This window comes from Otolemur garnettii, unplaced genomic scaffold (genome assembly GCF_000181295.1).
Source record: "Otolemur garnettii isolate 467f Iridium unplaced genomic scaffold, OtoGar3 scaffold00026, whole genome shotgun sequence".
Classification (NCBI taxonomy): Eukaryota; Metazoa; Chordata; class Mammalia; order Primates; family Galagidae; genus Otolemur; species Otolemur garnettii.
In genome coordinates this window covers 2978343-2997846 of record NW_003852421.1, presented here as the reverse complement: position 1 = coordinate 2997846, position 19504 = coordinate 2978343, and positions in this window count along the sequence as shown.

The following is a 19504-nucleotide window of genomic DNA, read 5'->3' as shown; positions in this document are numbered from 1 at the left end:
TCATGACACCTCTAAGGGGCAGAAAGAAATTCCACTGGGCTGAAACAGAGGAAGCAGGATAATAAGGGAGAGATGGTGAGAGATGGTGGCAAGGTAAGCAGGGACCAGATAATAAAACACTTTGTAAGTCATAGTGGAGTAGCAGGATGTTATTTTTAAAAGAATGGGAAGTTATGAAAATGTTTTAAAGCTGTAGGGAGGGATAAGCAACATGCAACATGGATTGGAAGGAGGCAGAATGGGGGGGTTGCACTAATCTAAGCAGGAGATGACAATAAACTGGTCAGGATGATTGGCAATGAAAGCAAAGAGCATTGGAGAGATTTGAGATATATGTAAGAAGTAGAATATATAGTGAATGGTTGGGAGAATGGTGGGATAGATGGAATAGAGGATTAAGGAGAGGATAATATACAGCTTCTACTTTATCTGATCTTTAATCAATGGTGCTGGTGGACCTTCAGAAGCTCATCTGAAAGTAGACTAATTGTTTAACTTAGCCCCTCTGAATATTGTCCAGTTCTCTCAAGTTAAAATATCTACCACCCATAATCTTGAGTGGAATGCTTAAATCTCAGTTAAACAAACCAACTGTAGGGACCAATTAAAGGGCAACAAGCCTAATTCATTATGACAAGGATGTTTCAATTAGCTAGCACTAGCTAGTATTCTTAACACTCTATTATTAGATGGGATTGTTTTGCTGAGTAACAAAACCCTCTGAAAACTCATTCTCTTAAAAAAAAAAAAAAAAAAACACCAAACCATTGATGTATTCCCCTTCATCTGTAAGTTGTCTGTGGAAGAACATCTATGCTGGGCTCCAAGGGGCATGATGCTTCAAATATGAGTCTAGCTGGGTTTGGCTGGGTGGCTATATTGTATATGTTCTCATTCTGGGCTACAGAGGTAATAGGTATTTTTAAAAAGTACATCTCATGTGATTGGCATAACCTAGAGAACAAGCCCAATCACATAAGTGCTTCTCAAGCCTTCAGTCATATCATGTCACTGATATTATATTAGCTAAAGAAAATCCTCTGGCCAAGCCCAAAGTCAAGGGGCAGGGAAGTATCTCTGCTCATAAATGTGAAGGTAGAGTGGAAGTGAACATTTCAGGATGATAATCTGATTTACCACAAGGATATAATATCATTAATGCTTTCTCCCTCTATGTAACTCTACAGGGTACCTTATTAGAAGTTGTGCAACTAGATGGGGGAATGAATGTACTATCTCTAGCAAGATTGCTGTGAGATGTTGCAATATTCAGACTCAAATAGAGTGTGGAAACAATTCCAATTCCACTGAATATCCCCTATCATTGTGTAAGATAGAGGTTGCAAGGCTATCCCTACAAGGACTCATTATTTCACTCTAGACACTGTCGAAAGTTTCCATAGCCACTACCAGGTGAGCAGTGGACCAAATTGTTAAGCATAATATGGACCAAATGGTTAATTGCAGAGACCAGACACAAAACATATAATTCAGACATTCATGAATTTTCTACCAGAATATAACTTCTGATTCAAATAACAACATAAATATTTAACCTCTTGCTACATAGAAATGATTGTGTATTCAGCATCAACTATTATTAATTACCATTTAATATAACTCTGGGCTTAAGTTCCAGGCTTGAGAAACCTTTGGGGATATACAAAGCACTCTCTGTGTTTGGCTCCAACACAGTAGCTTCAGAGAAGTTTTCTCATAACAGCCTTTGCCAGTGACTTGTATTTGCAATTTCCTTCTGTCTTCAGTGCTAATAACCCTGTTCCCTTCCTCTAGTGACTGCATAAAAGTTTCTGATATGTGACTGAAAAATGCCAATCTCACAGACACCCTCATATTTTTTTTTAAAGGATGTAGGTATGTGGCTGACCTTTTAAAGTAGGTGAGATTTCAAATCAAAATCCACTTTTCTGGCTTTTCTTGGAAGGTCAGAAGATCTGGTTGCTCTGGGCCTGCATTTGTGGGCTGTGATGACCGTCAGGCCCTGGCCATGCTGCCCTCTGCAAACTGGGCAAGAATCCTCCAATTCAGTCCCTGGAGGTGCTTCAGTTGCTGTCCTGCCTTCCATCTTTGCATAAATGACAACCTCTCTCTCCCCTGCAAAATTGTTCTTATCCACAGCTTCCTGTCATGAGAAGAGAAATTGATCTGTCTCTCCCTACCATCTCTGCTACAGCTCATTCCATATATCCTCATAGGTGAGAAGATCGTTCTCTGTGTCAGCATAAAAGCCAGTGGCAGCTGTTTCTCAAGCAGAAAAATATCTCCCTGGCCATCATCCAACCACCTTACCACCCACCTTTCTTGGTGTATTCTAAATCTTAGTTTGTTTTGAATTATTTTTCAGAGAACTCAAGTCTCTAAAGATCATTCTCCTGCCTCACGTCTCCAATTTACTTTAAATGATTTCTTCAAGTGGCGTGTTTTCTTTAGAAGACATTTGGAAAACCACAATTTTTAGGCAAAATTATACAACGATTGTTTTCACACCTACTTCACAAGTTGTTTTTTTTTTTTTTTTTCTTCTGAAAATGTCTAAAGAGTCTCCTACTGAATATGGAGGAGACTACCATCCCCTTCTGGTGACCCTTCATGGTTTCTTCAAGGTATAAAAACTTTTAAGTCTTCTTTTAATTAATTTTCCAAAACATTCCAATTCTGTACCCAAGGATTTCAAGGTGGATTCAAGAACAATGATAAATATAAGGGAAGTGCATTTTGACTGCTAAGTAAATTCTCTCTTTATCACAGAGTGGATGACCAAATCAGTATAATTACAAGGGAGAATAAAGCAGATAGCAAAAGGTTAAAATCCTGCCTTGCTTAGAAATGGAGGCCATTATTTTTTTCTGCATTGCCTGTGAAAGAACATACATATGTCTATGGTCTCAGCTTGTTGACTGCTGTATTACTCAAGAGAGCCCCCCCACCCCGTGAGCAAACCAAAGGCAATTCCAGAAACCCACAGAATCACACTGACATGGAAACCCCCAGACTCTTCCTAGGTAGAGGCATAGTTTAAGCAGAATAGACTTAATCTAGCTGTTTAGATACATCTCATGCTCCTGAAGAATCTATTTCTGGCTCTAGGCTTCATTATAAATGTCAGGACACGGTATAGTTATGGTTATAAAGGCACTTTCATTATAAATCCTACTTCCTAGACACTTGCAGTTTTTGGAATAAATTACCCTTTGGGAATGAAATTTCTCCTCAGCATAAAGGTAAATTGGTACAGAAAATGTGACAAAATCCAGTTTGTCTTTTCTTTTTGGCGGGTGGCAATACCAGTGTAAAGGAAATAGATGACACCTTACATTAGACTCTCAGGGGCATTCATTGCCAAAGCCAAGGTGGGACCACCTGTTTGGGTGGTCTCAGTATTTTCAGTCTCATTGTTTGATTTGGGTATTGTAGTGAGCAGGAATGGGGGCTCTGAGAGAGAGGGGTGAAAGGAGTGTCTACCTCTGCTACTCTGGTGTGTACATAGTCACTGTCCTTCTTCTCCTCTCAAGGGGGATGGAGGCTGGAAAGGTGCTGTGTTTGGATGTTTGACCCTCCAAATTTCATGCTGGGACTTGATCTCCAATGTTGGAGGTGGAGCCTAATGGGAGAAATTTGGGTCATAAGTGCAGACCCCTCACAAATAGATCAATCTCCTCCCTGGATGGGGGGACAGTGAGTGAGTCTTAGCTCTGTTAGTCCCTGAGAGAGCTGGTTGTTAAAATAAATCTGGAACCTCCCTTCCCTGTCTTTCTGTCTCCCTTACCATGTGACCTCTGTACACTCAAGCTCCTCTTCCCAACCATGAGTGGAAGGAGCCTGAGCCCCTCACCAGAAGCAGATGCTGGTGCCATATTTCCCATACAGTCTGCAGAACTGTGAGCCAAATAAACCTCTTTTCTTTATAAATTACCCAGCCTCAGATGTTCCTTTATAGCAACACAGACTAAGACAGTAGCTAAAGCCAAAGGTCATTTTCTATAGCACCTAAGTGAAAGGAAGGGTATCCCCTACTTTTATAGGTGGCAAGGGATGCTAAGGGCAGAAGAGTTAGCTGAGAGAAAGTATGCAGGAAAAAACACTGAGTTCAAATGCCAATTTCAGGACAGCAGAGAAAGGACTGAGTTCAGGAGTCTGGAGGCAAGAGTTGAATTTTACTGGAATGGAACTGGGCCAAGACCTAGACCAGTGGAAGATTGGGTGGGTGGGAGGGGCTCTACTGGGCTTTCCCCTCAGCTTGACAATAGGTATAAAGTTAGATGATGATTTCGAAAAGGGCCACCAGCAGTGAGAAGAATGTGAAAAACTAAGGCAATGATTTCCAAGACCAGTTTCTATGACCTCACCATGTTAGATAGAAATGCAAATGGCTGGACATAAATGTTATTGATGTGACTCCAACATCTTACTGGTCCCAAGAGTCAAAACTTGGAGTGAATGTTTGAAGATAGGTGACTGTCTGTGTAATTGACCTGCTTTATAGTTTTTAGTTTGGAATGGCAATTTCTGAATTCTCAACAAGATGAAAATAATCAGTAACTCTGATGGCCCCACACAAATCATGCTAAGTGCCTTCATTAAGAAAGAGTTTGAATGCTTGAGAAATCCTGGCTGTATCTTACCCCTCCCCACTCAGTGGATATAGAGAGAAGGGTTGCAATAGCTCTGCCTTGACATCATCCCAGCTCCTGGGTCTGAAGGGCCTCCTTACTGCAAAGAGAAATATTCCTGCTTGCACTCTGGAGGCTCTAATTTCTTCTATATTCTGTCTCCTGCCTTCTCTTCGTGTGTGGGTGAATGGTAAATGCCTTTGACACGTTTGAATAGACCTGTGTTAGGAATGAATCTCCAGGGCTTTTTAAAAACCACCCACCGAACAAGTAAAAGTTGTCTTTCTCACCCTGATAAAGATTTCCAACTTTTTAAATAAGGTATCAAGGTAGAAAATGGGATGTACATTGAGCCACTACACTAGCAATGAACGTCCAAGGATTTTTTTTTCTGTCATGTTTATAGCCCAAATAAACCCTTCAGATCCCCAAGCATTCTGTAAAAGTTGACTTATTGGATCTTTTCAGGATATGGAGAAGGCAGCCCCCATTAAGGTTCTGCCTCTCCAGGGTCTAAGCTACAGTTGGAAGAAAATTCCACAGCTGAACTGAACTCAAATAGTGATAACTGAGCAGCTTTCCAAAGAAGCAAAGAAAAATATTAGTTTGACAAATACACCCATTATTACACTAGAAGTCCTCTTTAAAATAGAGATCATTTGAGCCATATTCTGTGAGAAAAGGAAAGTGAGACTGATAAGAACATTTAAATTCTGTTTACATTAAAATTCTGTCTAGAACAATCTGGGAGTAGAAAATAACTTATGGTTCTTTTCTCAAAGCAAGATCTATATTACCTTCTGCTTCAGCACTGAGTTGCTGAAGATTTCTGTAGCCATGATGGTATCCCTGCATCCTGGGAAGATACAGACATTGCTTGTGTGGATACTCACAAATTTTTGCAGCTGACAGTCAGTTCATCCAAGGTCTGAGGTCTTCTCATCATCCCATGGCAACTCTGATTCACTTAGCACACCAAGAATTTACTATTCATATTTTTTTGACTCTACCACAGAACAGCCTTGCTTATCATTCTGATTTTCCCACACCAGGCTCATTGACCTATAAACTTGACTCATGCTCTCGGAAAACTTATAATTTATGCCAACACTGTCACAGAGATGGGAGAAATCCACCCTAATTGGGAGGACTAAAAAATATTCCTCAGCTCAATTCTCTTTTCTCAAGTCTTCCCTGACCCAAGTCTTGTCTTCATGAATGTTTTCCTCTTCTACTAACTGTTGCTTCATCTTGTCTTGTTTTTCTATTGTAAAGTAAAGTTTACTGAATATGAGCCAACCCAACTAGTCTTAGTCTTGCCAAATGACAGAACACACACTGTCCAGGGAAGGAACACTTGAGGGTCTTGTGTCCACTCAGGCTATAGGCCCCACCTCGGCAGTGAAAAGGAATGATTTGGCCACAGACTTTCTCTATCTCTCCATGTGACAAGGATTTAGATGTCTTGCCTGGGTTTTCTTGGTTCCTGATTATCACTCTAGTTACCCTGCTGGAATGGCTGTGACACTCTGGTTCTAAAAGACTTACGAAGAACAGATCCTGCTTATATAAGACCCCAGGGAAAATAGAAGCCTCTGTGTCTACATTCAAGTCAGTATTATTCTTTACCTTACCTTTAAGAAGATAGGCAGAAAGAAAGAAAGAAGAAAAGCCATAGATTTTCTATCTTAATTGAGTTTAATAAAATTTTACTGAGACTTTGTGTGTCAGAATCTATTTATCATTAGTACTTGGGCACAAGCAGTGGATGGGAAGTGGATAGGGAGAAGTTTGGAATTTGAACATGAGTAAATCAGGATGGCTGCCTTTATGGAGTTTACAATGGGCTGCAAATAACCACATAAACAGCTAAATACAACGTAAGCCAGATTATTATAGTTATTAAAATAAAATTATCATGGGACACAGAGGTGGGAGAAATCTACCCTAATTGGGAGAACTAAAGAATACTCTTTCTGAAAGGAGACACCACTTTAACTAGATGTTGAAAAATAAAGGAAATATAATAGGTAGAGACACAAGTTAAATGCATCAGATGCTTAATATATACGGCCATCAGACAGAAAGGTCCATGAACACTCATGAGGTATTCTTGTGTCTGAAATCTTAGGCTAGTAGAGGAAAAGTCGTATCAAGCAACAGGGGTGGAGCAACAAAGTAGAGAATCTTGTTGAGAGACAGGGCCCCAAACCAGCCTATCTGTCCTCACACAAATGCTTACACGCCCCTAGCTCCATGTTTTGTTTGAGGCTAAAATCTTGATCTAGAAACTGTTCCAAGTTTATGGCATATCTGCCTGATCTATTATTGATCCATCTGCCAGCTCATCCCCTGACTTATCTAAGAACAAAATCCACGCATTCTTTCCCAAATTCCCCTCCTTTAGAAATTTGTATCTTAAAATAATTAAAAATAATGGGAAAATGGATTTATTTTGCTGTAATTTCACTTAATGAACTATTTCTTGGTGTAGATCCAAGTTTTTGGCTGGTATCATCTTCCTTCTACTTTAAGAACTTCCTTTAACATTTCTTGCAGAGTAGGTTTCTGGCAATAAATTATTTGTTTTTATTTGTTTGAAAAGTCTTATCCTTCCTGTATTTTTCAACAATATTTTTCACTGGGTATAGAATTATGATGTCATTCCATTGTCTCTGGCTTTCATGGTTTCTGTTAAAAAATCTGCTGTTATTACTTATCTTTGTTCTTCCATAGGTAATATGTCTTTTTTTTTCCTTCTCCTCTCTCAAGATTTTTTCTTTGTATTTTATTTTCAATAAGTTAAGTATGATATACCTAAGTTATGGGGGTGTTTAAAAGATCTGTGATCTATTGTCTGTCATTAATATTGGAAAACTCTTAGTCATTATTTTCAATACTTTTAATCTTGAACCTTAAGGATAAGTTTGGTTTTCCTCATTGTTCATTACATTAGGCTATCTCTGGCTCCAGATTCCCTAGGTAATTTGGTACCTAACCCACTTTCAAGACTTAGCAAATATGGCCAGATTTCACCCTGAATTGACCTGAACTCTCAAAAAGGAAGTAGATACATGCTAAGTAGCGGGAGTTTAATTTTGCTGATAGTATGGGATCCATGTAAGATTTTTAATTAGGGGAGAAACACAACTATATTTTGAGATGGCATAACTCCATACAGAGAAAAGAATGAGCTAAAATTGGTAGAGACTAAAGACAGGTGCAATGGTCTAGGTAAGTGGGTAATCACAAAAGAAATTGGCAATGGGTACCTCTGGAAAAGGCTTTTCAAGGGTATACTCCTAACAGAATCTCCCATATTCATTAGTAATGAACACTTTTATAGAATATCAACAGGAAAGCTGAGAGATGTTCTATGCTTGAGGGAAATTCTATGCTTAATAAAGTTAAATTGGCTTCTAAATTTCAGAATTTCTCAAAGGCTTTAATATGCTAATAAAATTTGAGAATTTTTTAAAGGGGGATATAATTTGTATTGTTTCCCAACTTATTGACTACAAAATACTGTTCTCATATTTCCTCCCATAATACCTCTTGTGTTTCACAGCTCATCACTTTGGGAAACACAGGTCAATAAAACTTCAAACATTTGAATATAGCATTAAAGGCTTAAAGAAGAGAGTGAAGGAGAGAAAGGAAGGTGTTGACCATAACTCTGAGGTATTCATCCTGAATAATTAACTGGATGGTGATGTCAAAACATGAGAGGACTAGCAGGCTTGGTAGAAGAAGGAGAAATTCACTTTTGGGCATAAAAATATAGATGCTGAGAAGGAGAATAGTTCTTTGATGTTTTCTACAAAAATGATTCATCTCTGCATAGGAAATTTCCAGCTTACTTAATAAAAAATAAACCTTACATCATCTAAGGCCATTAACCAGAGCAAAAATCTATCCACAAAAGAAAAGTTGGATTCCAAAAAGTTGGCTTTTGTCTCCAAAAATTCCTTCCCCCTTGGACTTTTCCATATTACTACAACCCATGATGACCTTGAGGAAAACCTCTGCTAATGATTGTAAGTAAATTCCTGATCCATGTGGGGAAACATGACTTTCCTCTTTATACTCAATACCATGGCTGATACAGAGCTGGAATTTTAATAAAGGCTTTGGTTGAACAAAATGAAAGTAGTCACAAGAAACCAATAATCTACCCTACACGTTATTACTTCCTCATCTTCCATTTTGGTGCCTGAGTTTTCCCTCCTTCTGTCTCCTGTTAAGGCCACCACTATCTCTCTCACTCAGGAGTAACCTGAAAAATAAGTCCATCTCCAAGTAGACATAAAATCTAAAATCAGGTCTAAAATCAAGAACATGCTAGTCAACATGCAGTGAGCACTCAACGCATAGTAGGCACCCAATGAATACTGTTGAGTTAAACCAAATTTTGTTTAGAGAGAGGCTAAATTCCTCCTCCTGCTCCCAGAGGCTTTTATTCCTCCATTTTGGTTTTCTAAACAAGGCCCAGACTTATCTTCATGTGACTGTCAGTAGGAATGGCTACTGCCCCTACTCAGGAGAAAATTATAAGCTTTTCTTTATGAGCTTCAACATGACAACCACATCAGAATATAAAACACTACACAATTACAAAATACAAAGCAAAATGTCCTCAACTTTTACTGGATATACCCAGTGATCCTGTGTAGGGATGGGATAGTTCTATGGCATGATAGGTCTGACTACTACTGCAAGGGAAAGAATTGAACCTTGAAGAGCATCCAGTTATAAGCAAATGAAGTGTGGTAAGGTGGGAAGGGATGGCTTGAGGGCTGCTGGCTCTCTCCAGATATTTGAGATCAAGTGACATGGCCCAGGGACAGGACTCGAACTTATCAGTTTCCTTCTTCATGAGTATGTCCAATCAACTTTGGCACATATTAAAGAAGGGTACAGATGGCATGTGGCCTCCCTGTTTAGAATGTGGTTTAGGAGAAGGAGGCATCAAATACTGCATCCTTATGTGGCTCTGTGTAAATCTAAAATCCTGGATGAGTAACTCTTTGAAAGCTCTTAGAGGTCGCACTCTAAGTTATCTAGGCTTCTTTTGAATATTTCTTGGCCCAGTCCTTCAGCCTAGAGGTTGCTATATGGCAGTCTATGGCTAAATAATGCCAGAGAGCTCTTATGTGGTTGGAAAAATGTTTGGTTTTATTTAAATTAACTACCAAACTTTAACAATGCAGAGAAATCACACAAAAATTCAGATTTCCAACTTCTGAAAAATCAGAAGATATGGCAACACTTTGGATGTGTCTTCCTCAAACTGTCATAGGCCCTCCAGGCCCATTTCACTCATGTAACTGCCCTGGCTGGTCTCCATAAGTGTCTAAGTGTTTTACCCCTAGTTCAGCCAAAGGTTGGCAAAGTGACAGTCATCACTGCAGAAATGGATGAAATCCACCCATAGCTTCAGCCATTATGAGGAATTCTGTGAAGAAATGACTATTTCTAGGAACTGCTCTCCTAGTGTTTTAGCAAAACATGCCAGAGATGCTCATGGCTCCCTTCATCCAAAGAAAGCTGTGTGTTAGCTGTATGTTTCATTTTGTTTACTTCTGATTACCATCTAGGTAAATTCTACATAAGGCAAACATCATTTCCCTACAATTCCCTTTGAGACAGAACCAAGGCGTTTGGCTGACAGTAGTTGGCTCTAGACTGGTCCCCAGTGAATTTAGGAACATGGTTTCATGTCTCATTTTTCAACCTCACCAGCAATATAAAGGTGTGGTTAGGGAAATGAAGCCAAGCAGAACCACTGGGACATTTAGGCTGGAGCTCCACAGCTTGCAGGGTCTGGCAGTCTTTTCCTGTATGCTTCATGAGGCAAGGTCTGGAGAGCTGCAGGGAGGAACATGAGCTGGTCAGAAGTGGTGAGAGTGATAGATGGGGCAAGAAGCAGCTGGGACCTCTAGGAGAGAAGCGCAGAACCAGTCAGAGAGGGACTCTTGGGGGATACATTTTGCAGTAAGATTTCTTTCTCGTAGAAGTTGCACACTGGTCATCCTAGAATGAATTTGGCCTACATATATGTGATGGTTGATCTGCACAGTGTTTGTTTTCAATTTGGGTTCATATGGAGATTGTACAATTTTTTAAAATCTTAATTTCTAGTTTTCCTTGGGAAAAAATCAAGGAAGATATTGTGATACCAGTCAGGCATTTCCATAGGGCAAAAGCCTGCAGCAGCTCAGTAAAGCCTATACCTTTGCAAGTTGGGCTGACAGCACCCACTGTGCCCAGCACATGTGAGCATGTTCACTCCTGCTCCCTCAGTGGCTGGCATCACCACCTACCTGCTCCAGGTAAGCACTGGGTTGAGATCTCTGCTTTATAGTATGGAATATCTGATCCTGGCTGAGCCAATTACTATTTTGTGGCCTTGAGTAAAGCACCTCACCAAAACTGCACCTCAGTTTTCTCATCTGTAAAATAGGGAGCTTTTACAGAAAATTCTTAAGGCCCTTCCCAAGTCTAATAATTATGATTTGCACACTTGCATATAACCAGGAAGACAAATATTACTTATATTAAATATTTGAAATATTTTAACATTTTTATTTAAATTTAATTTTTTAAAATATTGTCTCATGTTTAATATTAAAAATATAATTCAATATTCTAAAAAAATCACTATTTTTAAAATATACTAAAAATACTATTTAAATATTATTTAAACTAGTTTGACCTGAATCTGCCTTCTTAGGTGGGGGGGATATAGGCATAATAATTGTATCAGAGGGTAGTGAAACCCCTCCCAGAAACTGAAGGAGAACGGGGGGAGTAGGCCCAAAGAGACCTGGGCCTACCAGCCATATAAAAGGTGGCTCAGAACCCAGCTTGGGTGTGGAGGGTGGAGAGAGATGAGATTTTGTGAATCAAAAAACTGGGAGAAATTGAATTTGCAGAAGGACTGAATATTTCAATAAAAGAAATGCCCTGCATTGAATTCTCTGCTTTTTGTGTATTGGGAGCACATCCCCTCCAGCTGCCTACCATGCAGGAGAGGCTTTATGTGAGGAGTGGGGGTTGTGGGAAATTGAGGGAGGATTTGAGATCCATTGAGTATCTAGGTCCTCACAGTATGTTAGAACGGATAGCTGCCCTCAGGTCACAACAGAACTCAGAAATAGGAGGAGCCCACTTTCTTCACCTACTCCTGTCCCTAGAAACTCTGATAGACCACAGGGCTCCATCTACAGACAGGTGGGACTGGAGCCTATTCCTTTCAATATCAAAGGGCCAAGTGTTCCCACTCAAGTCTGGGAGGCCATGAACGCTGTCTACTCTAAGGTGACCAGAAGTTCCACTTTTGGCAGGACAGTCCCAATTTTTAACAATTTGTCCTGTGTCCCACTGTGTGCTAGTGCTAGTTAAACAAGTGATGTCAACAAATCAGCTATTCAGATAATTTAGGTAAGTAATTTATTTATTTCATGAATTTAGCAGACAGTACTCATATTATTTATATTTTATAGTGGCAGCAAAAAGTCTAGCGCCGGCCTTAAAAGTGACACTTAACGACTTACAAGTTATCATTATTAAAAAAATATATTGATAAGCAAAAGGTTAAATCTTGGGCATCAGCAAAAATCACAATAGAGAACAAATGGTTAGAAATATTTCATCATTTTGAAACAAACCATGTTCCATACAATAATGCACTAAAAATTGTGGGATACATGCTGACCTTACTAGGAACTAGTGCTGTGACTGAACACGTTTTTCCTACAGTAAATAAAGTGTGGACATCAGAAGATTACAATTAAGTGTTGAGACTTTGAAAGCCATTTTATGTGTGAAATATAATTTAACAAATTCTTGTGAAAATTTTCATGACCTTTTAAACAACGACAGCAATCTACTAAAAAAAATTCACTCAAATGAGAAATATGCCAAACAATAAAATAATACTATACATAATTTTTAATGTATTATATCTGTAAATTATACTTATGTTGAAATTTTAAAAAATATATTACAATACGATTTTTGTGTTCTATGAAAATTTTTATTGCTCCATATAGACCAAATTTTTAATTAAGAACCCCCCCCCCCGTTAATGGTGTCCTGCTTTACCAATGTTAAAATCTGGTCACCTTAGTCTACTCCTTTCACAGACTTCTGTCTCTAACACAGAACTGCCAGGGCACAGTTATGAGTAACTTTTCTTCTGGAAAGCAGGTGGATTTGCTTGGGGGTGCCATGAAGTTGTGGGTTCACTGCCAATCACCCTTGTCAGGTGAGCTTTGGAGCTTGACAGGAGGCCAGAATAGTCCCCTGGGTCCCCTGCTTCAAAGCCTCTGAGGAGCTGTTGAGGGGCAGACCTCAGAGCGTGTGTCTCTGGTCACGGTGCAGGGAAGTCCTGTCCATTTCACTTCCTCCCGCTTTAAAACTCCAGCCCTCACTCAGAAACACTGACCTTTTGTGTTTTAAGCATTTCTTTTTCTAAAAAAAGATTAGTCAAAAAATAAAAATAGACTCGGCACCTGTAGCTCAAGTGGCTAAAGTGCCAGCCACATACACCAGAGCTGGCAGGTTCAAATCCAGCCCAGGCCTACCAAACAACAATGACAATCACAACCAAAAAATAGCCTGGCATTGCAGAAGGCACCTGTAGTCCCAGCTACTTGGGAGGCTGAGGCAAGAGAATTGCTTAAGCCCAGAAGTTGGAGGTTGCTGTGAGCTGTGACACCACAGCACTCTACCCAGGGTGATAGCTTGAGGCTCTGTCTCAAAAAAAAATAATAATAATTAATTAATAAATATGAAAATAAATAAAAATATTGTTCGAACGGAAGAGGTTAGTTATGTGTTGTGTGTGTTTTCTTTGTTGTTACAGCCTTGTTTTCACATACTGGCTCCTGGCATGTTTGAATCATAATCCCCAGGGGCAGGAATGGTGTCATTTCTAAACAAATTGTGACTGTGCTCAGAAGTGTAAGCATACCAGGGCTGTGAGGTCCTGGGACTCACTGCTCCTGCAGGAGTCATAATTGTCTTTCTGGGGCTTTCTGCAGCCTGGCTCCACCCCCACCCAGTCTATTTCCCAGCTCTGTGTTCTAGGTCATGTCCTAAAGCATTTTGACACAGCTGTCTATTTCTGGGTCACCCTCAAAAAAGAGAATAGTCTTGGCTGAACTCATTCATTCATTGAAATATCTCTTGTACTTTCTAGCTGCTGTGAAAAGCAGTGAAAACAAGAAACATAATCCCTTTCCATATTGAGCTTACAATCTTGAAGGCACTAAATGGCTAATTAGACAATTTATCATTTATTACAGCTCTTATTAGTGATGTAAAGAGATACTGGGATATGAGAGGACATATGAAAGATGGCCTGGCCTGATTTCATGTGTCAGAAAAGGCTGCTCTTAGAAATCACTGTATGTCATTAAGTCTCAGATGTCACCATATATAACACACATAATTACTGTATGTACCACTAAGGAGAAAAACATGCTTCCAATTAAATATTACACAAGGATATTTTAACATTTAGACTACTTGTCTTACTTTTAATTTGACATATATTTTTATTAAATATCATCTTGTGCATTACTAAGAAAGAATATACAAGCAAAATTGGTTCATAAGGAATACCTAAGATTTCTTTACATTCAGAGCTCATTTGTTCCTACTCACTTTGAAGACACAGTTATTGATGTCCTTGCTTTTCCCCACAATATCATTCTCTGTGCCATGAAGAGCACTGATGATATGATACTTATTAAAAGAATCCACAAAAGAACTAAAAGCTATGGGTACAGTGCTCTTAAGCCAAATTTGCAATTATACAGAGCTAACCTGGTCCTGCTTGGGGAATGTTGCTAAACAAATCTGATCTACTGCTTTCCCCACAATCATTTGCCTTCTAGCTGGTAAGAGAGTACTCTACAGTTGCACTAGGACTTGCTGGCAAGCCCCAACCCCATCCTGCAAGTTATGACACTAGTGCTGTTGGGGTGCACAGACACAGATGGACAACCGTGTCCCCACAGCTGCCAGCCAACTGCCCATGCCAACCTACATGCCCCAACTTCAGAGATGTTAAAATGTGGAAAAAGTGTTTTAAAGACAAAGAAACACAGTAGTTTCTAAGATAAAATCTTACGAACAAGCAGTTAAGCAAAGAAAGGGGTGAGAAAGGGAGATTGGGAGGTACTCACAATGGCATCCAGGTGTGAGAAACCATGGTGCCTACAAAGAGATTAAAAATGCCATGTGGTAAGGGTACAGGTGAATCTTTCTAAGAGTAGAATGTGAACGTTTTAAAGCAATAACTGAGAAAATGACATGAAGGCTGTGTTGACCAGTTTGATGGAAGTATTTCGGATTGCATGTGAAAACCCCACACTGTACCCCAGAAGTGCATTAATGTACATAGTTACCATTCAATAAAAAAAAAAAAACCATGTGGCTGATGCACAAGATATAGAGATGAGAGAAACCATGGTGCCTACCAAGAGATTAAAAATGCCTGTATGTAGGCTCAGCACTGGTAGGTCAGTGGTTAGGGCGCAGGACACATACACCAGGGCTGGCAAGTTCGAACCTGGCCCAGGCCTGCTAAACAACAATGAAAACTGCAACAACAAAAGTATAGATGGGTGTTGTGGTGGGTGCCTATAGTCACAGCTACTTGGGAGGTTGAGGCAAGAGACTCACTTGAGTCCAAGAGTTTGAGGTTGCTGTGAGCTGTGATATCACAGCACTCTACTATGGGCAAAATAGTGAGATTCTGTCCCCAAAAAATAAATAAATAAAATAAGAATAAAAACACTGGTGTGGCTGATACCCAAGATATAGAGGTGAGATGGTGAGGGATGAAATTAGCTCCAACTCATGCAAGTCCTTGAAGTCATGTTCAGGATATAGAATTTCATCCTGAAAGCAACTGGTATCCTTTGAAATGTTTTCCACAGGAAGTAGATATGGGAGGGTGAGGGATAGATATGTGATATGAGATATTTCAAAGATCTCTCCATTTAAAGTCCAGAGAATGAACTAGCTGGGGCCTGACTGAATGGAAGATGGTCCAGCATAGGCCATGGAAACCCTGTGAGAGAGCTGAGTGGCTTTATCATTGGAATTTGTGGCTAGATTCATGATTCACAGGAAAGGCACTGGAAAGAGGGAAGGAGGAAGAGTGGCCAATCCCCAGGCATTTTCTTGGCTGCTCTGTCCCCAGAGTCAGCACACACTGCAGCAGGACCAGGTTGATGACAGGCCAAGTTGCATCCAGGGTACCCCTGAGATATGCAAATGGAGATGTCACGGAGGTGGATGGATAGATGGATCTGCAGCTCAAAGCAGATGTCTAGACTGGAAGGAATGAATTTGAAAGTCACCAGAGCATACTTGTTAACTGAAGCGGGTGGCTCCTTAGAAAGTGGGTGCCCCATATTCTTCTTAGCAAACTATCTCAAGAATGGAAGAAAAAGTATCCAATGTACTCAACCCTACTATGAAACCAATTTATAGCTTTCATATGACAGCTATAACCAAATTATAACCCAAAAATCTGGGGAAAGGGGGAGGATGGTGTAGGGAAGGTAATTGGTGGGACCACACCTACAGTGCATCTTACAAGGGTACATGTGAAATTTACGAGGTGTAGAATATAAATGTCTTAAGACAATAACTAAGAAAATGCTATGAAGGCTATGTTAACCAGTTTGATGAAAATATTTCAGATTATATATAAAACCAGCACATTGTACCCCATGATTACATTAATGTATCCAGCTATGATTTAATTAAAAAAGAAATTAGGTGCCCCAAGAATTCCCTACAGAGTGTGACTCTCGTTCAGATTTCTGTAGTGCTTTTAGCATCTGCGTCCTCTGTAAGGTATCTTGCTTCTTCCTAACACGCTCAGTTTCATTTTCTGTTACATGAAATATACACCTATTCATCACCTTTCTATGTGGGCAACCTTAGCCCAAATCTCAGCAAGCTCATTAACTTGAGTCCTGGTTATAAAACTGCTGGGTATTCCTAAGGAGAAAGAAAGAAGAGTGAAGGAAAGGAGAAGAAAGGAAAGGAGAAAAGAAAGGCCAGTGATATAGGCACTTCTTCTGTACCATTTCTGACTCTTGTCAATTCTAGGCAACACAAAGCTAATGGTGACAACTACGCCCATCTTCTAGAAAGGCAATGGGATCAGAGAGCTTAAGCAACTTGTGTAAAGTCTACAGAGTCAGAATCCCAATGTATATTCACCTGCTTGAAAGCATTTTTGAGGGACAGTCCCTTGTAGGAGGCTCATGTGAACTTGTGGAATGGAAGCATTTGATCTGGGAAGCAAAAGGCTATAACAGAGGGATATTCCAGTGTAAATGAAGCATTGGTAATAGTTGACAACAGAATCGTAAACACAACCCTGATGAATGATCCCCATGAAGAAACGTGTTCCTTTTTCCTTGTTTAATTACATCTGTGGGTTAGATGTAAGTAGAGATAGGTGTGCTGTGATAGATTTCTTGGTGGCAATTACCAGTGAGAAGTCTCCTTCCAATGGGTCTATTTTAATGGGAACAGCATTGGGGGAATCAGCAAGGACAGCCTATTTATTTCTCTGCCTCACTTGTTAGCTCCTCTGGGCTCAGTAGGACGCTTCTACCTAATGTGGCCCAGATTCCCTTCAGAATACCCTGCTCCTCATAATTCTCATTAAGATGCCACTGGGTAGAGCTGAGAGAAGAGGAGGGGTTGCCTGAGGGGATCCGAGGAGATGTGGTCACCTAACTATTACGTGGAGGGGGTGCTGCTTTGCACTGAATAGTCTGCAAGTTAACAAATAACAAAAAAATGTCCCCCTAAATATAGCCTAAGGCTGCCAGCCCCTCTCTTGTCCAGCAGATAGGTGGCAAAAGGTTGAGTAAAGAAAATGACTATGGCCCCAGAGGCTGCTTCTGAGTTCGAACAGAAGGAGCTTCAACAAAGTATGTGCAGGGCAGAGGGGACTAGGTGGATGCAGGGGCTTCACCATGTTGATTTCACCCACAGATAATCTTTCTTGACTTTCAAAGGGAATGTCTGAGACATGTAAACTCAGTTCTGTAGGAGCACCATGAGCAAAGGTGCTGCCAATCTCCAAAACTCTGTTTCAGGTTGTGGCTCCTTGACACCACATAATTAAGGTGCTGACATTACAAACTGGCAGATCAGAGATTCTTTGGGGTGAAACTTTCCAGGTGAGGGTGTCAAGTAAAAGAGAGGTGGAAATCACCCGGAGTGTGCCCCATGCCTGCTGAGGCATTCCAGGGGGGACTTTGTACTCTCCTCCTATCCCCCTCCTTCCAACAAATCTAAATGTAAACATCAAAAAGGGTTGATAAGGAGGAGGGTGACCGAGTAAAGAAAATTGCAACTGGAAGTTCAAAATTGTGTCTCCTTTTTGCCAAATAACTTGGAAATCTGAGGAGAGGGCTGAAACACAGATTGTCTAGTCACTAAATAGAATTATCTTCCTGAGCACACAATTATACTACTCTTCCCAGCCCTCTTAGCATTAGCTGGAGCTATATGATGTGTTCTCTCTGCCACTCTGAGACAGTTCAGAGTGGATGTCCCTTCTCAAACTCTCTCTGAGTTGGCCCTTGTCTGCTGACAATGTGTAGTCCCTAAGACTACACATTGAAGATGGTTATGCCCCTTCCTGAAAGGAGCTTGGATCCTGAATGACCATGTGGAACAGAGCCCACGGAGCACACTGAACTGTGATGAAAGCAAGCAATAACCTTTTATTGTGCAAATCACTGAGATTTTGAGGTTAATCTATTTCTGTAGTCAGCATTACTTACCCCAGTATAGGGCATAGCAAAAGTCATGGTTTTTGCAGTCAGCCTTCTTTCTCACTTCCTCAAGTTTTTAACAACTTTAGAAAAATCAGAGTTAGGTTTTGTTGTTGTTGGATTTTTTTGTTTGTTTTTAATGAATTAGTCAGGGGCGAAGCATTTTGTCGAAATAATTATTAATGAGCAATCAATAAAAAAGCACAAGCCAATATGACAACTGGGTAATTGATCATTCAAAATGACAAATTGGATGTTCAGGACCTGATCTGTCAATGAGGTAAAATTATACAGACTTGTTTCAAAGGGCTGTCTAAGATTTTTAAGATGGCAACAACACAAAGTGGTCTTTGTTTTCTCTTCTGAGCCTTCCTGTTTTCAGCTCTTGCCCTATCCAATGTTCTGTATCAGTTCTTTGGAATGTGAGTCCTCATGTGTCCTTTCCTGATGTGATGTCATGAGCTGTGCTTCAACTTAACATTTCCCAAACTTGGCACCGAAAGGCTCTGTCTTTGTTCATTGTAACACAATCATCCTCTTCTTCCCAAAGTCAGATTTCTGAATCTCTTCCCCTGAGCCTAGAAAATATATTTCCCTTACCACTTCTATCTTGATTTTGACTTTGTGGGCTTGAAAGTGACATCATGGGAACCAGCATGGAACTAGGGGTCACAGATACCAGTCTCTAGTGTATTTTCCCAGACAAAGAAGCTGGCTTCTTGCAGCTCTTGCTCCTGTCCCTGAAATGTCTTTTTCATTCTTTTCACCTCTCTAAAGTCTCTGAATGCTTCAAGGCCTGGTTCACTAATCCTCCTTAAGGCTTACAAAATTTCCCATAAGGACCCTCAGAAGGTTAAGATTTCCAGGAGCATGAAGAACATGTTTGGTGTGTTCTCCAGTACTTCCCTAGAATCTGGCACAGTGTGTGGCATTTGTCCAACACTTAAAAAAATCTGCTGCAAAAAAAAAAAAGGAAAAGAAAAGCAAGTAAGCTTCTGTATGAATTGATGACTTTGAATAGATGCATTCTGGGATCTTAACTCATCT